This window comes from Eretmochelys imbricata, chromosome 4 (assembly GCF_965152235.1).
Source record: "Eretmochelys imbricata isolate rEreImb1 chromosome 4, rEreImb1.hap1, whole genome shotgun sequence".
Taxonomy (NCBI): domain Eukaryota; kingdom Metazoa; phylum Chordata; order Testudines; family Cheloniidae; genus Eretmochelys; species Eretmochelys imbricata.
The window spans coordinates 69003411-69018669 of NC_135575.1; positions in this window are offsets into that span (position 1 = coordinate 69003411).

Genomic DNA, 15259 nt, shown 5'->3' on the forward strand with positions numbered 1-15259 from the left:
CTGTGTTCACCTGTACCAATTGGTGAGGATTATTATCAAGCCTTCCCCAGGAAAGGGGGTGTAGTGCTTGAGGGGGGATGTTTTGGGGGAAGACATCTCCAAGTGGTCTCTTTCCCTGTTCTTTGTTTAAAATGCTTGGTGGTGGCAGCATAAGGTTCAAGGACAAGGCAAAGTTTGTACCTTGGGGAAGTTTTTAACCTAAGCTGGTAAGAATAAGCGTATGGGGTCTTTCATGCGGGTCCCCACATCTGTACCCTAGAGTTCAGAGTGGGGAAGGAACCCTGACAATTGGATTGACCTTTTTAAGGGTAGAACACTTAAACATATTATGGTTATGAACACAGTGTATGTATATAGACTAGACCAATTAGATTTGTTCATGCTTGCTCTTAAAGAGAAAATATTGTAATATGGATATTGAAATCAAATTCAGTTAATATGTTCTGAGCAAAGATGGATGAAAAATGAATAACTTACCTCACATCCACTTTCGTTTACATTCTTGAAAGGTCTCTCTTGGTGACTGGGGTTAGAAATCCTCCTTGAGGTTGATATGAGTAATTCACTTGAATGGTCCTTTAGAATATGTGATAACAACTTATGCTAAAATATCTGTTCAATCTTATATTTAACTGCGACACACAAGGTACCTTTTCCAGACCTCAGGAAGAGCTCTGTATTGCTTGAAAGCTTGTCTCTCGTGCCAACAGAAGTTGGTCCACCTGGTCCAAATAATATTATCTTACCCACCTGGTCTCTCTAATATAGCACTTTGGCATTCAGAACTCATATGGGGCACAGTTCTGAATCCACTGGATTTAATGGGAGTTTTGTCATTGACTTCAGTGGGAGTAGGATCAGGGACATAGTAGTTCAGACACATTTTTCAGTGTGAAAAATCAGTCTTAGGTTTACTACTATTTTCATGAGCAGCAGAACCTATGGCAGCTGTTCCTAACTCAGTTTACTTCAGCTTCACCAGTGGAATGACCTGGTTCAAAGGATTGGGAAATACAGCAGTTTATCGGTTCTCCCTTTCTGCAGAATCAGCAAGAACTAGAGATTTCTGAAGAGAGGGGAATTGCAAGCCTTATTCTGACCAGAACATACACACGAACGTCCGACAATAAATTACAATTCTTGGTTTCAATTATAAGCCAGCATCTGTTTTAAAAAGGGAGATCAAATCTGTGCTTAATAAAACAGACGGGTAGTAAGCAACCTGAGTGATTATGTGCCAATATATACCAATATAGTGGGGACAAGATTCTGATAACCTTACTTTAGTTAGTATCCCCTAACTCCATGAGCAGTTCCATTGGCTCCAAGTGGACTACTGGTGGAGTAGGGTACTATTCAGCATCAATAAGGGTTTGGGAATCTGGCCTCTGGGAGCAGAGTGTGGAAGTCAGGATATAAGCTCAGTCTTAACTCTGACTTTTTTTGTGTGAATTTATACTGATAGCCACATTTTTGTTGTGATATAATATCCTGTAAATACAACTTATCTTCAATAAATTTGAAGAAGTGCAAGTTGTTCCAGTGAAACTCATCTTGTTTATTTTATGTAACCACTGGGACTCATTACTTAATACAGGCAGAACATTTATGCACTTGAATATGTGATCATCAGCAATATACATCTCTGTGGGATAGCTGTCTCAAGCCTTGTTCATCTGAATTAAGACAGTGGAGTCTTAGACCATTTGAGAAAACACAGACTTCAGAATCCTTATTGAGAGGCATGGTTGCATTGCTGAAAAGAACTCTGTTTTCAACAGATCAGAGCTACTCAGATTGTATTGCAATGTGCTCTACATGGGGCTACCCCAGGAGACCAGAGACTGAAGTTGGTGCAGAATGCAATGGATTGTTCACTAAGCTAGGGCATCTTGCTGGGAACACATGAAGCCAGTGCTCCAGGATCTGTACAAGGCACGGATGGTCTATGGGTGGAGTTAAGGTGTTGGTCATGACCTATAAAACCCTAACTATGCTGAAAGTAGCCTACAAGGCTGAGGAATTGCCTCTCTCCCTGAGCCATAATGCCACAGCTGCAGTCATCAGGGACACTGGAGCTGGATCCTCCTCACTATAAAAAAGAGGAAGTAGCTGGGAGGGTGTTCTCTGTGAGGGCTCCAAGACTGTGGAGCTTGCTCTCCCCTTCCCCATCCCTTGGTCTGAAATGGTGTCCTTCTTGGCACACTGCAGAAGATGTCCATTTGAGAGATATTGTTGAGAAGGCTGGGCATCTACCTCCCACAAAAATAAAGGGGTAGAAAGTAGTGTGTGTCTGCCTGGCTGAGTGCCAGTTGGAATGGTTACTTTAATGTTGGGATTTTATTGAATTGGTGTGTTAGGGCCTCTAGAGCCTTGGTGAGGCACCTTTGTTCATTATTTTAAATTGAAATAATAAATAGATAATCTAAGAGTATAGGAGGCAATGCAAGGCTTTAACCCTCACTTATGAAAGTCATGACATTAATGTACTGAGAAGAAAACAACTAGCTACATAAAGTTCACAGGACAGAAACAAAGTCAGTCTCTTTGGTGTACTTATAGTACATGACACTATGCCCGTTGATTCTGATAAGGGCCTTTAGATGTTACAATTATTAATAATTTATACCGCTGTAACACAAGAAAAGAAAGTGAATGATTAAATAAATGAATCTACCCAAAGAATAGTGATGGGAATGCTATGATAGTTAAATACCACTTGTCCTATTAAATGAAAATGAGGGAACTTTTTAGCAGTAGTTCAATAAGTCTGCTTAGGTGAAATGTTATTTTTATTGTCCCTTTAGATAAGTGTATACAGAGGACACAGCTATACTTCGAATTCCACAATAGTGAAATAGAAGAAAAAACTAGACAAAGGCTTAAGTCTAAGGAATACTTTATACATTAAAAATCTCTCTTCCTTGCCCATATCACTATTACTACAGCAAAAGAAGTCAGTAAGTTGCTGCCTTTTTTTTCCCATGCAAAAACTTAATAGCTTATTCCCTACAACAGAACTGTATCTGCAGTATTACTGCGCTAAGGAAGAAGTAACAAGCAGAGATATAAAATTCCATCACAAACATAGACGTATACATTTTACTGTGTGAATTTGATTAACTGTTATTTAAATCTAACTGCAAAACCAGCAAACTGTTTTCTACAGTAATTAGGCAAAGATTTTATTGCATGTACCATTAGGAGGTTTTGCGGGAAAGTTACCAGGCAGGGTGCTTATGGCATGGATAGGCCCCTCTGTATTTGTATTCTGATTATACATTTGTTCACATCATAATGGATTATCCCATTTTTCCAGATATTGGGAATCAACTCTATAATGATGTTTAGAACATGCATAAAGTTCATGATCCCATTTAGAGTTTTCCTTAGGGAATAAGTGATTGAAAGCCAAATGAGGAAAAGAGGACTAGTGCAACTACCCCTATAATGAATATGATGAATATGGGGTATTCCCCTGGCACTACAAATCACTGGAGTGTTATTTTTTGTGTGGTGTGGTTTTGCACAGAGCTGACTGCTCTAACATCACAAAGACAAAAGTTTTATATGTGGAGAAATGAATAGGAACATTCTTATTCTTCTCACACTTTTGTTGAAGCATTCAAAGTATATCAGTCTCAGATTTTACATTTATGGAGATCTTGGCATGAAATTGGAAATGCTGTTTGAACTTTGCAGTTCTTTTCAATTTTTTATATTAATTTTGGTCTTTTTAGCATATGCGCAATGTGCCTCAAGTGGCATGTGACCAGGATTCATCGCCAGATTTGGTCTGCTGGTTGGATCATTAGCTTCCCCAGCTTGGGCCAGGTACGGAAAGGGAGATTTTAGTCTTCAGACTCCATATTTCTACAGAATTAGTAGAAGAAGGCGCCCTCTGCTGGTGGATACAATACCTCCATCTTCAACTATTGCCTGCTGACTAGAAACTTTGTTACAAAGTCCTGCTCTGTATTGGAAACTGGGTGGTGTTTAAAGCCTGTGAAGTTAGTATTTTTATTACTCCCCATAGTGTAATTAGAAATTTGTTATTTCTTAACACTCTTGTGAAACAAAAAGCAACCTAATGAATGAGAACAACATGTGTACCTTGAAAATCTGTCCTTAGAGTCTTCCCTGAGTCACCTTTGCCAAAAGCTTGGCATATTCAGCCACTTCTCTTTTTTTCTTGATTTGGGATTATTGTTTCTTCAAACCACTGACTTTGCACTTGCATTGCAGAATTCAAGGAGTCACTAAGTGACTGGTTTTACTCACAGGTACCTACTGACATCAGATGGAGTGTAGGTGTTCCGCTGTTCTGGAAAATCAGGCATAAATGTTTTGGTCCCATGTAGAGCTGGCAAAATGTTACAACATGTTTCCAGAGAATATTCATTTGAATTCTTAAGTGAATTCACTTCAACTCTATTTGAGCCCCATAACAGAGATGGTCTTTCCCCTGTGAGGGCAGTAGGGGTCAGCAACCCCCATAGTACTGGAGGAGTTTTAGTAGCACCACATGCTCATAGGAAGTGTTATTTAAGCTTATTTGCTTAAATATTTATGAAAGGAAGTTTTAAAAATTGGTTTTCTGCTGCAAATGCTCAAAGGGGGAGGGATAGCTCAGTGGTTTGAGCATTGGTCTGCTAAACCCAGGGTTGTGAGTTCAATCCTTGAGGGGGCCATTTAGGGATCTGGGGCAAAAAACTGGGGATTGGTCCTGCTTTGAGCAGGGGGTTGGACTAGATGACCTCCTGAGGTCCCTTCCAACCCTGATATTCTATGATTCTATGATTCTATAAGATACCGGATAAGTTACTCATCCACCTAAGGAAAAGAAACAAGTTCAGGTTACCCTTAAGTGGAATGGGGATTCGTGTTTTCAAGACCACCTTACAAAATGAATAGTTAAGTCACAAAGAGTACTCATCTATCAAACAATAAATACCTGAGCAAGAAGTGGCAAAGAGTACAAGTAGCATGAGTTTCTGAATCTCTCAATACTCAATAGCAGGACTCATATACTTTACAGAGATTGACCTGATACACTTACAGAATGCTGCATGCTATTCCAAAATGGAGCCCTTATGATGAATTATTCATTTATAAAAGTGTTTTGACAAAGAGTGTGTACACACTGAAATTTATCAGGCAGAAACTGAATGAGTGAGCACAGCTTGAAAATCCTATCACATTCTAGATGGTACCATGGGAGAGCCCGAGAATTGAACTGCGGTAAAAGACTCTCAGCAGGAGTATATTGTTGGTTGCAGAGGGAAATAACAGAAGACGTGTTGGACAGACAAATAGAAAAATCATGTTTTGTCCCATATTTCCTGTATCTATTGCCATACTCTCTAAATATGTTCACGCTGCAGTAAGGAACTCAATATACTATAGTACTGTTTCCCTTCATCCACCCTCTCTCAGCTGCTGAATGCTATCAGTAATGCCAGATTTCCATTATACTTAATATATTGTTTATAATATAAATTGCCTCTCTCTCTCCAGCCCTCCCCTTCCCTCTCCCAGTATATATATGAAGGCATCTCATTTATGCCAAAATAGTTAATAAAAAGGGTTCACTCTCTCCCAGCATTTCTTCCAAACATATTGCTGCTCCTTCTCACTGATTTTTAATAGTCTCTGCCTCAGTTCAGGATAAAACAAGAACCATTAGTGGGAATATCACTCATGAATTAAACAGATAGACTCACCATTGAGGTGCAAAGCTGGGCACAGACTGACAAGCAAATGGGGGTGGTAAATATGTAGCTTTAATAGAAATCTACAGGGGCTCAGTTAGTCTGCCAGTGTTTGATTCTCTGGCAAACAGCTCTCTGCAGCTCTTCTTGGTCATAACTTCACCATATTAATTGCACAGACCATGTTAATGCAGCATAATGGCTTAGATTGGAAATACAAAAACATTACTTGCCCTGGTTATGTTATGTATATGTGGTAGCTTGTTTTACTGTTGGTGGTATTAACTAAAATACCATTGTCCCTTCCGCATACACAAAAATCCATGTTCTGTCCCATGTTCACACACAAAAATCTATGCGTTGTCTTATCACCTTTTAAGCCACCATTCCATACAGTCTTTCGGTGTGGTGCTGCTGGGGAGTACATACAGAGCTGAGATAAAATGGGTGCCTAAAATTAGGCTCTTAGTCCATATTTAGGCACTTAAGTAAGTGGCTTGATTTTTTCAGAAGCAGTGAACATTCAGCAAATCCCAATGTATCCAATGGCAAAACGGGCAGTGAGAGAAAGGCTACATCAGTGGTCGAAGTTGTAATTCTTTCCCAGCTCATCTCTTGGTCTGCTTGGGTGTTGGGGAGAACGTTACTTGCACACCTTTTTGTGGTGCAGCGTTGCTGGCTGCTGCGTAGAATCTGAGCCCCACCCACTCCAAGGGAAGGTAGTATTGGGTGCATAGTATCTGCTCTGCTCTGCTCCACCCCAGCCACATATTGCTGTGCAAGAGGAAAATGTTCTTCATGATTCCACTCTATAGTCACATTAAGGCTAGTAAATATCTAGCCTTGTATTATCTGTAGCTGCTCTGGAGGTAGACTTGCTATTGTTGGACAATTCAAGGAAAGTATCTGCTTAATCTAAAGTGGGGGTCAAAAAAGCAAACAGTCAGATCCTCAGCTGCTGTAAATCAGCATAGCTCCACTGATTTTAGAGCTACACCAGTTTACATCAGCTGTTTATTTGACCCCAAATGTAAGGATGTATACAGAAATAGGTAAAAAGAAAAGGAGTACTTGTGGCACCTTAAAGACTAACCAATTTATTTGAGCATGAGCTTTCGTGAGCTACAGCTCACTTCATCGGATGCATACTGTGGAAACTGCAGCAGACTTTATATATACACAGAGAATATGAAACAATACCTCCTCCCACCCCACTGTCCTGCTGGTAATAGCTTATCTAAAGTGATCATCAGGTTAGGCCATTTCCAGCACAAATCCAGGTTTTCTCACCCTCCGCCCCCGCACACAAATTCACTCTCCTGCTGGTGATAGCCCATCCAAAGTGACAACTCTTATACAATGTGTAAAGAGTTAAGTCACTTTGTCACTTTGGATGGGCTATCACCAGCAGGAGAGTGAATTTGTGTGGGGGGTGGAGGGTGAGAAAACCTGGATTTGTGCTGGAAATGGCCTAACCTGATGATCACTTTAGATAAGCTATTACCAGCAGGACAGTGGGGTGGGAGGAGGTATTGTTTCATATTCTCTGTGTATATATAAAGTCTGCTGCAGTTTCCACGGTATGCATCCGATGAAGTGAGCTGTAGCTCACGAAAGCTCATGCTCAAATAAATTGGTTAGTCTCTAAGGTGCCACAAGTACTCCTTTTCTTTTTGCGAATACAGACTAACACGGCTGTTACTCTGAAACAGAAATAGGTAGAAACTCTGAAAATATGATATACCCTTATTTAAATTGATGGTGTGCCCTTACCTAAAATATTGTATTCCATTTTGATCATCCAACCTCAAAAATGGTGGGCACCAAAATGATCAAAAACACAGAAAGACTTCTGTATGAAGAGAGGTTGAAAAGATTGGGAATTTAGAAAGGAAATGAGTAAGAAGGAGACATGGTAGAAAAATACAAAACAATGAATGTATAGAGAAGGTAAAATGGGAGCTCCTAATTATCCTTTCTCATAATGCAAGGATAAATGGATTTTCAATTCAACTAGAAAGCAAGCAGTTTATAAATGAAAAAGAGTTGTTTCTCCTTCTTCCCCCCCATGCATAATTAATCTGTGGAATTCCTTGCCAAAATATCACTGATGTCAAGATCTCAGTAAGATTCAGCATATCTATATGGATGATCAATTACATTAGAAGATGCGGGGAGTGGACAGAACTATACACAAGTCCTCAGGCATCAGGACATAAGCCAACCATTAGCATTAGGAAGAAATTTCCCCTTTGGGCAGGTTATTCCTTAATTTTCAGTTCAAGGGTTTTTCCATCTTTCTCTGAAGCTTTTGGTTCTGGCCAGTGTCATAGGCACGAATTTGGATGACACATGTCACTAGTTTTATCCAGTCGATGAAACCATTGTAGTGTGAGGGTGTGGCCTCCCTCCAAGAAGGAATGGGAGGAACCATGCTCCACCCCTGGTGGGCGGAGCCAGGCAAGCCACGCCCACTCCACGGGAAGCAGAGGGGCGGGACAGGAAGTTCAAAGAGCAGGCCCCACAGCTCTGTTGTGCGGGAGCTGGAAAAGGAGATAGATGCCTCTCACCCACTGCTGAGCTCTGCGCCTGAGGCTGAGCTCCGCAGAGCCAAGGACTTGGAAGAGTTGCCGGGTCTGCCAACTGGCGAGGACACAGAGGAGTTACTGAGATTGCTGCTGGCCATATATGCCAGGGAGACGGAAGAATCTCAGGAGATAGAGGCACATGCCACCGGGATAGTAGGATGTAACCCTTGGACACCAGACGATAGTCCAGTTCTGTTGCCAGAATTCTGGTCAGCATGTTTCGGTGGGATCCCTGCTGACACAGTGGTGGAACCATCCGCCACTGTTAGGGCCCTGGGCTGGGACCCAGTGGAGTAGGGTGGGCTTGGGCCCCTGGGATGGCCACCTACCCGCCTTTGGCAAAGAGGCCTGCATTTGTCCACTGTCTGCCTGAGCCAGAAGGCCAGGTGAAAGACTGCTTATTGCTCTGCCCTGCCCAGAAGACCAGAGCCCTGTAGACTACTTATTGCTCTGTCCTGCCAGAGGGCCAAAGCCCTACAGACTGCTTATTGCTCTACTCTGCTAGAGGGCCAGAGCGCCTTAAACTGCCTACTGCCTGGCACTGCCCAGAGGGCTAGAGCCCCTTTGATGGCTTCTTGCTCAGCTCTGTCCAGAGGGCCTGAGCTCCTGAGATTGCTAATTCCGCTTTGAGCCTTGCCATTATAGATACGCAGTTGCGAGGGGGTATGGCCTCCCTCCGAGACTAATGGAGAGGGATGGCCATAGACTCCTACAGCCACAAAGGAAAGAGTGAGCAAAACCTTTTAAATTTTAACTGCAGGGCTGCTTACATGAAACTATAATAAAAATAGTAGCAAACAGCACTGTAGCTAAGCCAGAAAGCTATTTGACATTTGCAACTATAGTACAATTAGTATAAAATTATTTCCCCTTGTGCTGCTAGGCAGATACTGTTTTATGAAAAGATTTCGTTTACAGTGAATAATATAGATGCTGTCAGGAAAAAAACACAGCTGTTCTGAGTTGCAATACTCACTGGCATTGTATCCAAAAAACAATTTTAATACACTAAGTCTTAAGTAATATTTTTAGACTAAAGCCTTCCATAACAAGTGCACTACATTTCAAGAAGAATGTCATGTGTTTACAAAGGCACAATATTAACATGTCCCTTCAATTTATATAACTAGTACACTTTGTCAACATATTGAATGATTCTAGGGAACTCCCAATGAAATTAATAAACAACAGGTTTAAAACAAACAAAAGGAAGTATTCCTTCACACAATGCACAGTCATTCCGTGGAACTCAATACCATGGTATATTGTGACCGCCAAAAGTATAACAGATTTAAAAAAGGAATTAGATAAGTTCATGGAGGATACGTCCATCAATGGCTGTTAGCAAAGATGGTCAGGGACGCAACCCCATGCTTTGAGTATCCCTTAACCTATGACTGCCAGAAGCTGGGACTGGACAATGCAGGAAGGATCACCCAGAATTACCCTGTTCTGTTCATTCTCTTTGAAACATCTGGCGCTGGCCACTGTCAGAGACAGGATACTGGGCTAGATGGACCACTGGTCTGACCCAGAATGGCCATTCTTATGTAAAGAAAAGTATGACACTTATTGTCTAGGTAGGACTGAACTTAGGTTGGGGTATTGCCCTGCTAATATCAGGCATTGAAAATTCATTGGTTTTACTATGCAATATCATAACAGCTCTAGTGCTAGCTGTATTATACATTATACCATTTCTTAGAACTGCTTCTCAAGTTGGAATGTTATTTCTTTCACCAGCTACAAGTATACTTAAAATATTAAAAAAAGAAAAGAAATAGGAGTAACACTGTTATTCAAGTCTTGACGTTGGAGTCACAAGATAATTGGGGGAAGTTTTCAGAAGTGGGAGCCTAATAGAAAGCTCCTAAGTCTCTATTTAGGCACCTACGGTGACATTTTCAAACTGTTTAAAGGCTTTGGATACTTAATTCCACTGGAATTGACACCCAAATCTCTTATGAAGCTTTGAAAATCTCAGTCCTGCATAAGTAGCCTGATTTTTCAAAGGTGCTTGGTGTCCTACCAGGCTCTCCTTAAATGTTGTATGCTCAGGACCTGTGAAAATCCAGCTGTTTATGTTGGTGCCTAAACATGGATTTAGGAGCTTAACTGTGACTTGAATTTTCAAAGGTCTGTAAGGAAGTTAGGTATTCAAATCCCATTGACTTTCAACAAGAGACGGGTGCCTTTGAAAATTCCAACCTATATCTCTCTATATTACTAGAAATCTGAGATTTCCTAAAATAATGTTCTAAGACACATTTCTTAATCAAAGACCTAGGTAGAGAGTTTGTGAAAATTCACACAATTCTTTCAGGAACAAGTGTGCATGAGAAAAGACAGCTCAATTTCCCAACAAAAAGTCTCTGTTAAAAAAAAAAAAGCTCAAACAAGATCTGACTTTTCCAAAGGATTGATCATTGTTTATAAGAAAAGGAATGTTCTTCATTACATCATTTCTTGTCCATATTAAGATTTCCAATTGTGAGTCAATAGATGTTTGTAATTGGCTTTTTCAATTCTGGCATCCCAATGACATTTTAATATGCCTTTCTACTCCTCCACAGATGAGACATCGTTGCACCTGCTATAGTAAAGTTAGCCATGTTGCAGTCGTGTTAACTGGGTAACTGAATTTGACAGCAAATAGCACTGTGGTGAGGTGGTGTGGCCTCCCTCCGACCGTCTTTCTGCCCAGGTGGATGGAGTCAGGCTGGGCTCAACCCTCCCACAGGAAGTTGAGAGGTGGGACAGGAAGTACAAAAGGTGGAGCCCCTAGCTCAGTTGGAGCCAAGCTAGGGAAGGAGACAGATGTGCCTTGCTGGCTGCAGCCCGCCGACCCTGCAGCCGAGCCAGGTGGCATCCTAGACCTGGAGAAGACTGAGGTCGGGGAGGAGCTGGTGAGACTGCCAGCAGCTGAGTACCCTGACGAAGACCACGGAGCTTGATCCAGAACTGTAGTTAGGAAGTAGCCCAGGGAAACCAGACTTTGGGACACCCTGCCACTGTTAGGGCCCTGGGCTGGGACGCAGTGGAGTCAGGCGGGTCTGTGTCCCCCTACCCCAGCCATCCCACCCTAGACAGCTTGCTAGCTCTCTCCTGCCTGGGGGTTAGAGTTTAGAGACTGCTTGCTAGTTCTCCTCTGCCTAAGGGTGAGAACCCATAGATTGCTTTGTTGTGCTTCCTGATTATGGGCCTGAGCTTATAGAAGGCTTGTTAGCCCAGCCCTGCCTGAGGGCCTAGGGCCTACTGACTGTTTGGGGTTCCACCCTGTTATGAAGGTCAGGGCAATAATGCCTACTATGCTAATTCCCCTGACACTAGACTGTGATCCCAGTGATGTAGTGAGACGGTGTGGCCTCCCTCTGACCCAAAGGGGGAGTGACGACCGTGAACCCACTACACTTGGTGGAGAATGTGGGCAGCGACCCCACCTCTGCACTAAGGGGTTTAGAGTGAGTCAAACCACAAAGCATCCCTGACACAATGATGGAGATGGACAAGGAGAGCCAGCAACAGCAACAGATGGCCCAGCTCCAGCAACAGCAGCAACTAGTGCAGCAGCTGGGGACCCAACAGCAGCAGCTACTCCAGAAGTTAGGAGCCCAGCACTGCGAGCAACAGCAGCAGTGTCTTCAGCGACTTGCAGTCCTGTTGCCTCGCCCTTGCAGGGCCCGGCCCATAGGAGCAAACAACCCACCTGTTCCCACCGTACTGGTCTGCCTGGCCAAGATGGGGCCCAAAGACTACCCAGAGGCCTATCTTATGACCTTTGAGCAGGTCAGCTCAGTGGCAGGGTGGCCCCCCTTCCTCACCCTGTACCTGATAGGGGTATCTCAAATGGCCTAACAGAGGCTCCCAAATAATGAGGCCCAGGACTATGGGCGAGTGAAAGCCGCTATTCTCGATGCGCTGGACATCATCCTGGAGACCTTTTGGCGACAGTTCCAAGGGAGAGTCTACCCACCAAGCATTTGACCCTGGGTTGTGGCCTAGGAATTTAAGAATGCTTGCTGGTGGTAGCTGCAGCCTGAATGATGGACTGCGAACAAAGTCGTTGAGCAAATTGTACTTGAACTGTTCGTGCATATACTCTCAACCTGAGGGAGGACCTGGGTCCTGTGGCACTGGCCAGTGATCCTGAGCATGGCCGAAACTCTGATGGAGGACTTCCTAGCCACTGAGACTCCAGTTGGGCTGGCAGCATGTGTCCCACCCTCGGGACCAAACATCCTGAGACCTGAAAAGTGGTCCCAGGCCCAGGGCTGATTGGCAATCCAAACCCTGAAGGCAGGATGGCTGGGTGGATGACACCCTGCGACAACCTGACCCTGCACCCCGGGGAGCGCCGAGGTGTCCAGATCAGAAGGCCCAGGCGCCGATCCCTACTCCACCCTAGGATATGGGCAAAACCCCTATGTGGCCAGGATGCCATGAAGTGGGGCCCTGCTTCTCATGCGGCAAGTTCGGACACCTGCAACGGGAATGCACCGAGATGAACCAAAGCTTTGGTTGGGTCTACATAGGTGAGTCGCAGGCATGTCAACAATCTGCCACTAAACTTATGACCCCCATGTGGAAGTCGGGGGGACCCCCATCACCACCCTCATCAACTCAGGGTGAGGACAAACCCTTGTCCGCCAGGAACTTACCCGGACCCTGAGTGGACTCTTAGGGAGATACGGATCCAATGCATCTATTCGGACATAAAGCTGTATCCCAGGGCCCGGGTCCCCCTTACCATAAATGGGGTTGCCCAGGTAATGATGGTGGGACTGGTACCCACACATGCCTACCCTGTCATACTGGGTCATGACTGGCTGGATTTTGTTGGAGTGCTCTGGGCCCTACTGCTCGAAGTGATGCCTACACAGGAGGCCCTCAAGGGGAACCCACCCGAGAACAGTGTGATCCAGGAAAAGGGAACCAACTCCGATGACCCACCAGCCCCAGCATCTGACCAGAACCACCTGGAAGTTGCAGCAACGCAACCTGGTTTTGCAGACTTTAATTGGGACCAGAGGGAAGCTCCTACCCTCCGCCATGCCTAAGAACAGTTGACCCGGGTCGATGGCGTGCTCCTTTGTGCCTAGTGACCAAGTGCTCCTTCTGCTTCCCTCTGAGGAATCAAAGCTTTTGGCTCGCTGGCAGGGCCCCTACAAGGTCATTCGCCAGATGGGCCCAGTCACTTATGAGATTAAACAACTGGATCACCAGAAGAAAAAATAAATGTACCACGTAAATCTCCTAAAGCCATGGCAGGAGCGTGAGGGGCTACTGATTGCCCTGTACCCCCCTGAACTAGCACAGGGTCCTCGGGCACTGGAGACCCATAGCAATGGAGAACCCCAGTTAGGTGATATCCTCACCGCTGAGCAACAGAAGCAGGCCTGCTGCCTGTTAAGAGAGTTCCCCAAGACCTTCACTGTGATGCCTGACCAGACCACCCTTGCCCACCATGTCATCCTGACCAAACATGGCGAGATGGCCAGGGAGACTACCCAGCCCCTTCCCCGGCAAATGTGGGAGATCATAAAGGAGGGGGTCCAGATGATGTTGGAACTCAGCATCATAGAACGTTCCCAGAGTGAGTGGTGGAGCCCCATCCTCCTTGTCCCGAAGCCCAGTGGGACCCACCAGTTTTGCATCGACTTCAGGAGGGTGAATGCCATTTTGAAGTTCGATACGTACCTGATGCCCCACATCGATGAGCTCCTTGACTGCCTTGGAGAAGTCCGCTACATTACGACCCTGGATCTCACAAAGGGATACTGGCAGATCCCCTTGGACTCAAGCTCAAGAGAGAAAACAGTTTTTGATACCCCTTCCAGACTATGTCACTTCACCTGGATGCCATTTGGCCTCCCCGGGGCTCCAGCGACCTTTCAGCACTTGATGGACCACATCATTCAACCACACACCACATATGCCTTGGCCTAGTTGGATGATGTTGTGATCTATGGCTGCCATTGGGAAGATCAGCTAAACCAGGTGGTGGGTGTCCTCCGAGCTCTGTGTGCCACCGGACTTACCACAAATCCCAAGAAATGACAGATTGGGTGGCAAGAGACTACATACTTGGGGTACACCCTGGGCAAAGCACAGGTACGGCCCCTCGTTGGAAAAGTCCAAGCACTCCAGGACGATGCAACCCCAACTACAAAGAGATAGGTGTGTCAGTTCTTGGCCAGGTATTACTGGTGGTTTATACCTCACTTCGCATCCATTGCCACCCCACTAATGGGGCTACTAACTAAAGACAGCCTCCGCCAAGTCCGCTGGTCAGACAACTGTGAGGAAGCCTTCTGGACCCTCGAGGAGAATCTGTGTAGCAAGCCAGCGTTGTTCAGTCCCAACTTCAAACAAGAATTCATTGTCCAGACTGATGCTTCAGGAGTGGGACTTGGGACAGTCCTTTCTCAGGAGGTAGAAGGCAGGGAACACCGCATCGGCTATTTCAGTCGGAAGCTGTTCCCAAGAGAAAAGAACCACTCCATCACTGAGAAAGAGGCCCTCGCTGTCAAATAGGCAGTCAAAGCTCTCAGGTACCACCTTCTTGGGGCTCCTTTTGTGCTGGCTACTGACCATGCACCCCTGAAATGGCTCAACACAACGAAGAACTCCAACGCCAGGCTAATGCATTGGTATCTTGCCCTATAGCCTTATGCCTTCACCGTCTGCCACTGGGCAGGGAAGGGCAATGCCAACGCAGACTTTCTGTCCTGTTTGGGGAAAGTGAAGATGCCAGCCCCAAGGACTGGGAATGGGACTTGAGGGGGGGAATGTAGTGAGGCGGTGGTGGTGTTGTGGTTTAACAGCCGGTCAGCGTGTTGTAGGAGGATCCCCACTGGCCCAGTGGCAGGACACCCAGCCACTGTTAGTGCCCTGGGCTGTGATGCACTGGAGTTGGGCAGGCCTGCGACCTCTGCCACCCCACCCGTGGGGTGGCAGCCT